Source organism: Mauremys mutica, chromosome 1 (genome assembly GCF_020497125.1).
Source record: "Mauremys mutica isolate MM-2020 ecotype Southern chromosome 1, ASM2049712v1, whole genome shotgun sequence".
NCBI classification, from domain to species: domain Eukaryota; kingdom Metazoa; phylum Chordata; order Testudines; family Geoemydidae; genus Mauremys; species Mauremys mutica.
In genome coordinates, this window is record NC_059072.1 from 49092839 (window position 1) to 49104606 (window position 11768).

Consider the following 11768-nt stretch of genomic DNA (forward strand, 5'->3'; position numbering starts at 1 on the left):
TTTCCAGTAACTGTACTGGCTGCGAATGCATCCCAAGTCCTCAGGGCAAATTAATCATTAAAAAATGCTTGCTTTTAAACCATGTCTTATATTTACAAGGTACACTCACCAGAGGTCCCTTCCATGGCTTCATTGTCTGGGATAGTTGCTTGGGAGGGTAATTCTGTCAGGGTGAGAAAAAGCTCCTGGCTGTTGGGGAGAATGGAGTGCTGTGTGCTCTCTACAAACTTGTCCTCCTCTTCCTCTTCATCTTCCCCGTCCGCAGAATCCTCAGCCATGGCTGCGATTACCACCCGCACCTCAGAATCCACGGACAGGGGTGGGGTAGTGGTGGCGGACCCCCCTAGAATTGCATGCAGCTCAGCATAGAAGCGGCATGTTTTTGGCCCTGCCCCGGACTTTCCGTTTGCTTCTTTGGTTTTCTGGTAGGCTTGTCTGAGCTCCTTAACTTTCACACGGCACTGTACTGAGTCCCTGGTGTGGCCTCTCTGCATCATGGCCTTGGACATTTTTTCAAATGTTTTTTCATTTTGTCTTTTGGAACAGAGTTCTATTAGCATGGAATCCTCTCCCCATACAGCGATCAGATCCAGTATGTCCCATGCAGTCCATGCTGGAGCTCTTTTTCGATTCTCAGGAGACTGCATTGTTACCTGTGCTGATGAGCTCTGCGTGGTCACCTGTGCTGGTGAGCTCTCCATGCTGGCCAAACAGGAAATTAAATTCAAAAGTTTGCAGGGCTTTTCCTGTCTACCTGGCCAGTGCATCTGAGTTCAGATGGCTTTCCAGAGCGGTCACAATGGTGCACTGTGGGATAGCTCCCGGAGGCCAATACCGTCGAATTGCAGCCACAGTAACCCCTAATCCGACATGGCAATACCGTCGGGGAGGACTACAGATATCAGTTTTAAGAGCCCTTTATATCGATATAAAGGGCTTCGTTGTGTGGACGGGTGCAGCGTAAAATCGGTTTAACGCTGCTAAATTCAGTATAAACGCGTAGTGTAGACCAGGCCTGAGGCTGTACCTAGTATAGGGTCATGAGGCTAAGCCTGGAAAAAGGTTAACATCCACAAGAGAAGAAGAATATCAGAGGGGTAGCCATGTTAGTCTGGATCTGTAAAAGCAGGAAAGTCCTGTGGCTCCTTATAGACTAACGGACGTATTGGAGCATGAGCTTTCGTGGGTGAATACCCACTTTGTCGGATGCATGTAGTGGAAATTTCCAGAGGCAGGTATATACATGCAAGCAAGAATCAGGCTGGAGATAACGAGGTTAGTTCAATCAGGGAGGATGAGGCCCTCTTCTAGCAGTTGAGGTGTGAACACCAAGGGAGAAGAAACTGCTTTTGTAGTTGGCTAGCCATTCACAGTCTTTGTTTAATCCTGAGCTGATGGTGTCTAATTTGCAGATGAACTGAAGCTCAGCAGTTTCTCTTTGAAGTCTGGTCCTGAAGTTTTTTTGCTGCAGGATGGCTACCTTTAAATCTGCTAGTGTGTGTCCAGGGGGACTGAAGTGTTCTCCTACAGGTTTTTGTATATTGCCATTCCTAATATCTGATTTGTGTCCATTTATCCTTTTATGTAGGGACTGTCCAGTTTGGCCGATGTACATAGCAGAGGGGCATTGCTGGCATATAATGGCATATATTACATTGGTGGATGTGCAGGTGAATGAACCAGTGATGGTGTGGCTGATCTGGTTAGGTCCTGTGATGATGTCGCTGGTGTAGATATGTGGGCAGAGTTGGCATTGAGGTTTGTTGCATGGATTGGTTATTGAGTTAGAGTTACTATGGTGCGGTGTGTAGTTACTGGTGAGAATATGCTTCAGGTTGGAGGGTTGTCTGTGGGCGAGGACTGGTCTGCCACCTAAGGTCTGTGAAAGTGAGGGATCATTGTCCAGGATGGGTTGTAGATCCCTGATGATGCGTTGGAGGGGTTTTAGCTGGGGACTATATGTGATGGCCAGTGGAGTTCTGTTAGTTTCTTTCCTGGGCTTGTCTTGCAGTAGGAGGCTTCTGGGTACACGTCTGGCTCTGTTGATCTGTTTCCTTATTTCCTCGTGTGGGTATCGTAGTTTTGAGAATTCTTGGTGAAGATTTTGTAGGTGTTGGTCTCTGTCTGAGGGAGCAGATGCGGTTGTACCTCAGTGCTTGGCTGTAGACAATGGATCATGTGAAGAAGAAGAGTATACCACACATGATCTGGAAGAGAAGGAAATGAGAGCAGTCATCAGGGGATGGCTGGATACTGTGTACATGCCACCATGGCATCATCTGAGTGCAACATTGATACCTGAGCAGCACATGTAGACAAGGACAAGATTCTGCATCAGCCTGAAAGGGAGGGTGGAGAGATGGAATTTGATGTGGCAATAGATAGGAATCCAGTGAAAGGATTTGAAGTTTGGAGTGATATGGTTGGAGACCATATGTGGCATCTGGCCTTGCACGCATCAGAAAGCTAAAGCTAAAATGTTTTGGAAGCAGATATAACTTGCTGAGGACAGCAAATTAATTGTCCTAATGAAGGGCAATGAGTTTTCTCTCATTCTGAATCCTTAGCAGGTTCTTCAATAGATCTCTGGGTTTAAAGGGAAAAAAAATCCCAAACTTTAAATCCACTGTTTCCACAAAGGTGCAAAACACATTTATGAACCAAGGGTGATTAGTTTTCACTTGCTCTGAGTAACAATGCAATTAAGATGGTTAATAAAGCCCAAGAATGGCCTTTTCCCTGCATCAGTCTCCTCTTAAAGCTTCCTTAATGATTCCTTTGTAAAGTTGATTGTTATCGTCATTCCCAAGTAAGAGTCTGACACTTTATCAATATCACAGCATTTCCAAGAAACAGAACAGGAAATAGCACTGTGCCACTTTAAAGCATGTTTATTAAACACAGAATTAAACTGACAATTAAAATGCCAACAATAAAAACAGATGTTCATTTCATACCAGGTCTTGTCAAACTATTCTGTTCAAGAGCTGGCAACCATTTATCCAGAGCCAAAGCAGCACTAGTTTTACACCAGATGATTTTAAAGAGACATTATGCACTATTCCTCATAGTTGCTCTAAAACCTCATTGCACAATTTTTATTATATGCAAATGAGTAGCATCTGATTAGGTCCTGAGGCAGCTTCACCTAGGTGTTCATAGGAATAGCAATGGGAACTGAGTAAGAATATTTCATAACTGAAGTATATTTTCCCTTGGGGGACACTACCATTTGATTTTGACATTTATTTGTCCTGTGCTGTAAAGGACAAAACTACAATTACACTTTTTTTTCTACTGTGCAGTGGGCACAGTGTCGGAAAAAATTAAATCAAAGATAGTGTGTTCTCACAAAAAAACAAGCTCTGAAACCATACTTACAGAAAATATCCACAGTTAAAAGTCATATTGTGTTAGAACATTCTGTTTGATTGAACAATGAATATTGGGAATGTATTTTACAAAACATAAGCAAGTCACCAAAATACAGAAGATAGAAAAAATAAGAGAGAGCTATCTTTTTTTTCTTCCACTTTTACAAGCAAAATGCATTGGAGAACAAACCATAAATGTTTGGGCTTATCACAATTTCCCTAATCTATTTGTTAAGGTGGGTGGGTTTTTTTTTTTTTGTTAATTTAGTGAGTACAGCTTTAACTGAAAGGTGCAGAACATAAATGTTCCTTCTTGCATTTCAATTATATTACAATCTATTTTTAGCATTGGCGTTAATACACAATATACAATTCTTTACTCTTGAGCTCCAATGGCACAATTCGCAAATCATGTAAATGAATTTATTCACCTTTTACTGGGAGAATGTCTTGAAATTAGTAACACAGAAAGCAATTTATGAGCCACAGTCACGTTTTTCCAGTTCATGAATTCCCAACCCTACTGCAAGCAATTACCTTAACCTCACTTTATGCTTCTAAAAAGTGCATAGATGAAAAGTTATGGGGAGTCAGCCATAAATAGGCATTTCATTTTCAGGATGACAATATCCATTTATTAACAAACAATGCAACAATCTTCAATATGTTTCTCCAAACAGAAGGGCCTCAAGGCCTCATCAGCTAAGCATTCCTTCTTCCCATTGACTTTAGTGGGAGTTGCACACACAACAGATGGGAGAATCGTGCTACTTTAATATAAAAGTATTGAAGGACAACTTATACTCTCCTCAATCCATTCAGGGTTCTAAGAAAAGCTATGTGAGGTATTTGGAATGAAACCAGAAACAAGGCAAAACTGGTAAAGGGCTTTGTTAAATCTTTAAATGTAGTCCATGTTTGTCAAATGATTCACATCCTTTCCAGGGATTTGTGGTTGGAGTGAACCTAGACTGAATTGTAGCATTGTGATACACAAGTTTTCAGTGTGAAACCCAGTGAAAACTGACTGAATTTCACTTTGAATTTTTGGGTTGTTTTGAGGTGCAAATTCAGGTGAAGCAAAACAAAACAACAGCTTCATGCAAACCCCTGTGAATTTTAACTGCCACTGCATTGTGCACTCCCCTGGTGACTTAACTAGTGAAGACGAATCAGCAGATTTGGTGCACGGGGGAGCAAAGCTAGCTACTAGAGCATGTTATATCCTTCCTTCTTTAGGCCCTGATCCAGCAAAACACTTGAGGAAATGGATAAGTTTAAGTACATGAGTAGCCCCACTGAAGTGAATAGTGCTATTCATGTACTTAGATTACATACTTGCATCAAGCTGTCTAGAGTGGCTCATGACCATGATTGCCAATCTTGGCACAAAACCCAAACTGGTTGTGACTTCTATACTTAGAGGTCACCAACCAAGTGAACTCCTCAAGCACTATAACAGGGGTAGGCAACTGATGACATGTGTGCCGAAGATGGCGCGCAAGCTGATTTTCATTGGCACTTCAGTGGTCCTGGCCACCGGTCTGGAGGGCTCTGCATTTTAATTTAATTTTAAATGAAGCTTCTTAAACATTTTAAAAACCTTATTTACTTTACATACAACACTAGTTTAGTTATATAGAATATCAAGGTTGGAGGGGACCTCAGGAGATCATCTAGTCCAACCCCCTGCTCAAAGCAGGACCACTCCCCAGACAGATTTTTACCCCAGTTTCTTAAATGGCCCTCTCAAGGATTGAACTCTCAACCCTGGGTTTAGCAGGCCAATACTCAAACCACTGAGCTATCTCTCCCCCCATATCTAGTACTGATTTACAGAAAGAGACCTTCTAAAAATGTTAAAATGTATTATTGGCATGCAAAACCTTAAATTAGAGTGAATAAATGAACACTTGGCACAGCACTTCTGAAAGGTTGCTGACCCCTGCACTATAACATCCTTAACATGGAGTCACAGATAGTCCCCTTGAATGCTCTGGTCTATATTTCCACCCAAGCAAGCTTTTCTTTCTGATAGATGGCCACTTTACACCAAAAATCACAACAATATTTAGGTTACTCACAGTCTCAAAGGACCAGTCACTTACCCCAGGTCAGTTGTACCTTAAATCTCTTACCAAAGAAAATGCTTGTAGCCAATCTTATAATAAACTAACTAAAGGTTTATTAACTAAGAAAAAGAAATGAGAGTTATTTACAAGGTTAAAGCAAGTAAACATACACATTCAAAAGAGTTACTGCCTTAGGTTTCAAAAGGTTATAGAAGCTGCTGTAATATGCAAGCTCTAGATATCCTTTAAGGCTTATCCTAGCTAAGCAGCTCAGGGGTCCCTTGCTTATTCTGAGAAATACTGTCCTCTCCAAATTCCAAGCAGCATAGCAATGTAGTTCCTTCCAATCAGAGATATTTATTCCCTTCCCCCAGAGTTCAAACTGATGGTACAAGTGTCAGCACCTGTCTCCTCTTCATGGGTGTAGTGAGGAGCAATCAACTAAGTCTTTGTCCTTGGATGTTTCACAATGGCTCCTTTGGTTTCGATGGGCCTTCTTGTGTGCAGGACCAGCACTTATGTTAACTAATGCTTCTTTTCTGTTTGGTGAGTTACACAATTACAGAGGTCTCCAATGCAAACTCTCAGTATAGCAGGGGTGGCCAACCTGAGCCTGAGAAGGAGCCAGAATTTACCAGCATACATTGCCAAAGAGTCACAGTAATACGTCAGCAGCCTTCCATCAGCTCCCCCACCCCACTTCCAGAGCCTCCAATCCATTGGCAGCCCCAATTGATCCCCCCAAATCAGAGCCTCCCCGCTCCTCCCAATCAGCTGTTTCATGGCGTGCAGGAGGCTCTGGGTGGGAAGGGGGAGAAGCGAGGGCACTTCAGGCTCAGGGGAGGGGCCAGGTCCTGTGGCAGAGCCAGGAGTTAAGCAGTGAGCACCACCCGGCACATTGGAAAGTTGGCACCTGTAGCTCCAGCCCCGGAGTCAGTGCCTATACAAGAAGACACATATTAACTTCTGAAGAGCCACATGTACCTTTCTTCTTTCTGAAAACTGACCATTTAGTCCTACCCTTTGTTTCCCATTGTAGCAAGTCAAGCACTCACTGCCGCCGCACCTCCTGCTGGTCGTAAGGGAATTAGCTCCATTCCAGCCTCAGAGCGCCCCCTGCTGCCAGTGTCTTGCCTGCCTCAGGCCCCATGTTCCTCCAGGACCTCAGTGCCTTTTGCCTTGGGGTTCTGCTCCCAGCACTACCCCCACACTCTGGGTCTCCCCTCCCAGGGGAACCCCCCCAACCCTCTATGCCCACCTTGCCTCAGTGGCTACTGCCAGTCATCATCTAGCCCCCATTCTCTGGGGCAGATTACAGTCTGTAATGGTCACTCATCACTGGCATGGGGGTTGTACCTGCTGCCTTTCTAGGCCGCACTGTCTCCCTGCAGCCCCAGTACCTCCTTTGGCCTTCAGCAAGGCCTCAGCCTGGGGATTCGCCTGGCCCAAACTCCCCAGCTCTGCCTGCCTTTCCCCAGCACTGCTCTGCTTGACATACCTGTGCTCCTAGGCAACTAGGTCCTTCCCACTCCAAGGCTGGAGTGAGACTGACCTACCTCCTCCCTTAGCCCTTATATCAGGGCCAGCTGTGGCCTGATTGGGTGTGGCCACAGCTGTGGCTGCTGCTTCAGTCATCCTACCCCTTTTCCCCAGGAGTGGGGTAACTACCCCACTACACCCATGAGAGGACCTTCCCTCTTATCCCATGACAGCTTACTTCGCTTAAGAGCCTGTGGTTAGGGAACTTGTCAAAGGCTTTCTGAAAATCTAAGTACACTGGATCACCCTTGTCCACATGCTGGTTGACCCCCTCAGAGAATTCTAGTAGATTGGTGAGGCATGATTTCCCTTTACAAAAAACACATTGACTCTTCCCCAACAAATCACATTCTGATAACTCTGTTCTTTACTATAGTTTCAACTAGCTTGCCCAGTACTGAAGTTAGGCTTACCGGCCTGTAGTTTCCAGGATCACCTCTGGAGCCTTTTTAAAAAATTGGCATCACATTAGCTATCCTCCAATCATCTGGTACAGAAGCAGATTTAAATGACAGATTACATATCACAGTTAGTCGTTCTGCAATTTCACATTTGAGTTCCTTCAGAACTCTTGGGTGACTGCCATCTGGTCCTGGTGACTTTTACTGTTTAGTTTATCAATTTGTTCCAAAACCTCCTCTAATTACACCTAAATCTCGGACGGTTCCTCAGATTCGTCACCTAAAAAGAATGGCTCAGGTTTGGGAATCTCCCTCACATCCTCTGCCATGAAGATCAATGCAGATTCATTTAGCTTTAGTATAAGCTTATATCTTAAGAATTCTTACAGAAGAAAACAGAACACATTGTAATCTATAATGTTTCCCAAAGGGTAGCTTACTTTTTAGATAATAGTTCGGAATTTCACCTCCATCTTTCCAAAAATTAAAACTTACATATTTTTTAGCTCTTACAGAGCAAAACAAAAAACACATTTTTGCTCTGTAAAAAGGTGTTCATTTATAACAATATATTAAAACATTTAGGATTTTAATACAAGTATTTTAGTGTAATGAAACTTGTTTAATTCCCTAGCATGTCTTGTTAAGATTTCAGTTCCTTATTTACATAGCTGATGTCCCCCAAGAGACAGAGAAGCTTCAAGTTAATTATCCATGTAGCTGTAAGAAGTCTTGTTTCGTTGGTAAGAACTCTCTAAAAGAAAACTAACAGTTATTAAATATTACTTTGAGTTACCAAAAGTAATCAAAATGCATTACAAGAAGCACTAAAGAGATGCTTGAATGTAATACTTTTTGCAGACTAAATAAAATATAAACCAATTACAACTCTTACATAACCTCAAAAAAAATCAGCAAAAACTAAAAGGCAGAGGCTCAGCTTTAGGTGACTAAAGACACCTTCAGTGGCATGTAAGAACACCTTGGGCCTCACAGTCTACACTATTTTTCATCTTGTGCAGTCATTTACACTTATGCAAAGTTTGCTCCCATTGAAGTTAATGGTAAATCTTTCATTGACTTCAGTGGAACAGGATTAGGTCTTACATAACTACAGAAAGTGCAAAGCCCCTTAAGGATAATGAGTTGGACACCTTGACAAGACACATACACACACACAGAAGAAATGCAACAGTAGCAAAGGCATCTAGATGTCCCAAACATTTCACCAAAACAGAATTATAGCATTGAGGCATCAGAGAAGTACTGTACAGTACATTTTGTTCATTTTAGACCAAAAGCATGTTGAAAAGGTGTTTCACCAAGTCATGGCAAGAAGCAGCAAGATAAATGGCAGGCATACAATGGACTTTAATTCTAGGCTCTCGTATATAGGTTCTAATACTACTCTCACTCCTATAGGATCTGCGTGCTTTCCAATATTGCATTAAGCCTCATAACTCACATATATCATGTGTTGTTCAGTCTCTCTCTCATTCTCCGTTGGAGCTGGCAATTTACAAGTACAGAGAGCAGGTGAAATAATTGCTCTGGGTACATTACAACAAATGAACGTGTACCATCTATTTCTCAAGGACTCATCATAGCTTGCATGTAGGGAAATGCACCCTGTTTGATTAAGAATTAGTGATTGTCTCCAGTTTATTACATGCATCTATAATTCAGTTACAAGGAGTTTGAATAAAATGTGGATGGTCTCCTTTACAAAACAATAAGTTTTTTCCACAAATGAGCCTTGGGATTCATCAAGAAACAATCAGATGTTCTCCTGGGTGCATTAAAAGGGTCAAAACTTGAAGGCACAGTAGCCTTTCCTTATTTTCTTGTTCTCATACTCACATGGAGGTAAATGGAAATAAGCTATAAATAACACATCAATATAAATAACAAAACAATTTGCTATTATTTCTATTCTGTAAAATAAGGCAGGGAAGTCATTTATACTACTTTGCAGAAGGTCAAGGAAAGCATTCCTTAACAAATTGCTATCATTCTATTCATTCAGTATCACTATATATAAAATGAAAAACTCTGAACAAATCTGTTGGCTTTACGCTAATGTATAAAGGGACCAATACATATTAATTTTTCCTATGTATAAAAGGCATTAATGTGAGAAAACAAAGAGGTAAGGCCTAACTTTTCTCTGTTAACCAACAGTCTTACAAATATTAGAATATACACCTGAAACTTTCTGATACTTTACCTTTAAATCAGATCTTTGGGGTTTTTTTGTCATAAAGACAGTTAAAACAACAAATGTTCAAAGTCCTTGGAATGCAAAACCGTGCAATCCGTAGGCAGGCAGAGCTACCATTTATTTCAAAAGAAGTGATCCCTTCTGGCTGAGGCATGGAGCAAAGTACAGACAACTGCAAAGAGAGACATTTCCTCTTTAGGGCTTGTCTACTGGGGGTGGCGATAGATGCATCAGCGGTCAATTTAGCAGGTCTAGTGAAGACCCACTTATTCGACGGCAGATCACTCTCCCATCAACTCCTGTACTCCACTGCAATGAGAAGAGTAAGAGGAGTCGATGGGAGAGTGTCTCCTGTCAACCTTGTGTAGTGCCTACCTCACGATAAGTAGATTTAAGCTATGTTGACTTGAGTTATGCTAGTAACGTAATTCACATTGCATAGCTTAGATTGACTTTCACGCGTAGCGTAGACAAGGCCTAAGTCAGAGTTAGGGTCACTGAGACATAGTTCTTCAAGGGTGTTTTCAGGAGTATAGGGAACTGTTTCCTGGAGGCACCTTCCCTTATGCTTGGGAAGAGGGAGGTTAGGAAGAATCTCTCTCCATCATTGTATTTCTAAACTACTTATCACCATGGCATGGCAGAACAAAAATATAAAAGTAGTACCTTCTGATGTACAAAATGCTTCACCTCTCAATGCATCACTTTTTTTCTTGTCTTCTTATTCCTTTGTTTTTCCCTGAACTTTTCAGTCATGATCTGGGCCTGAGAAAGAAGCCATTTTCAGGTAAAGGCTTTAGCAACTAAGTAGGTCTCGCACTTTGATCTGAAAAATTCCCAGCTGGAGTTTCATCACTACAAACACTCTGCCTTCTACTCCTGAGATTCCATTCAACCCCATGTGCAGGTAGCTGCACCATCCTTGTGGAGTGCTTGGCAGCTCATGGAGAGATAGGTTATCTTTATGATAATCAGATTTTAGCCCACTAATCTACTGCAAGCAAATCCCAAGAAGATTGACATCTGGGTGCTCTAAATCAGTGGTTCCTCCTTCTGACTACAAAAATTACTATACGATCCCAGGAAGGGGGATCGAAGCCTCAGCCCACCCAAGCCCTGCCGTCCCAAATGGAGGGACCAAAGACCAAGGCTTCAGCCCAAGGCGAGGAGCCTGTAACCTGAGACCTGCTGCCCAGAGCTGAAGCCCTTGGGATTTGGCTTAGACCCTGGGCAGTGGGGCTTGGGCTTCAACTTCAGCCCCGGGTGGTGGGGCTAAGGCTTTGGCTTCTGCCCCAGACCCCAGCAAATCTAACGCCAGCCCTGGTGACCCGATTAAATGGGGTCGCAACCCACAGTTTGATAACCGCTGCTCTAAACAATTGCGCCATAATCACTTTACACTTGAAGAATGAATTGAATGAAAAAAATGAATAAAAGTTACACTTTTATTGGCCAGCAGTGGGGTCCACATTGGTTCCCACAGCCTCTGAATAGAGGAGAAGCAAACTACCTCTCCCTTTCACCTCGCACCAGCACCTGTGCCAGCAGAGGGATTAATCTGGGTCATTATTTTTTAAAAGGATACTGTCAACTGGAAATTATGATACTGAAATAATGCATTGAAAAAGTTGAAGGAAAACATCCAACTGAAATAATTTGTAACATTATTGGGAACATCATGCTGTCCTATGGACGTGTAGATTTTGAGATGAGCCATCAGCCACAGACATGCTAATTACATTTGAAAAACGAATTGAATGAAAGAATGAAAAAAGTTACACTTAACATTTTTCATGTGTGGATGTTCTTTGGATCACTCTCTCATTCTTCACATCTAAGCATGCATCTCTGCTTATGAAAAGAGGATGATACCTAAAGAATCACACAAAACTAGAGATGTTCAGGAGCACAGCAGTGTAATCTGAAGAGAAAAATAGAAAAATATGGGGAAATAAGGTTACAAGAGACACAGACATGGTTTAAAATCAAAATGATTAAAATAGAAAACGCCAGGCTGTCTCTGGTCCTGGCATAGATGGTGGGGGTAGAGAGCCCAGGAGTCTTTCTTGTCTGTGAACCACAAACAAGGACCAGGAGAGATCATACCCAGGGCCCTATTCATGTATGGCACTAACTGACTACCAATAGGTATACCCTAAAC

At 42.3% G+C, this 11768-nt stretch overlaps 1 long non-coding RNA gene across 1 annotated transcript; it reads right to left on the reverse strand.

Moving 5' to 3' along the window:
• Positions 1-2070: 2070 nt before the first annotated feature.
• Positions 2071-11494, reverse strand: LOC123376088. Its single transcript, XR_006581681.1, has 3 exons — positions 11394-11494; positions 10274-10372; positions 2071-2207 (listed from the first exon to the last, which is right to left on the reverse strand). It is a non-coding gene; the product is annotated as an uncharacterized LOC123376088 (long non-coding RNA).
• Between the last annotated feature and the right edge of the window lie 274 nt (positions 11495-11768).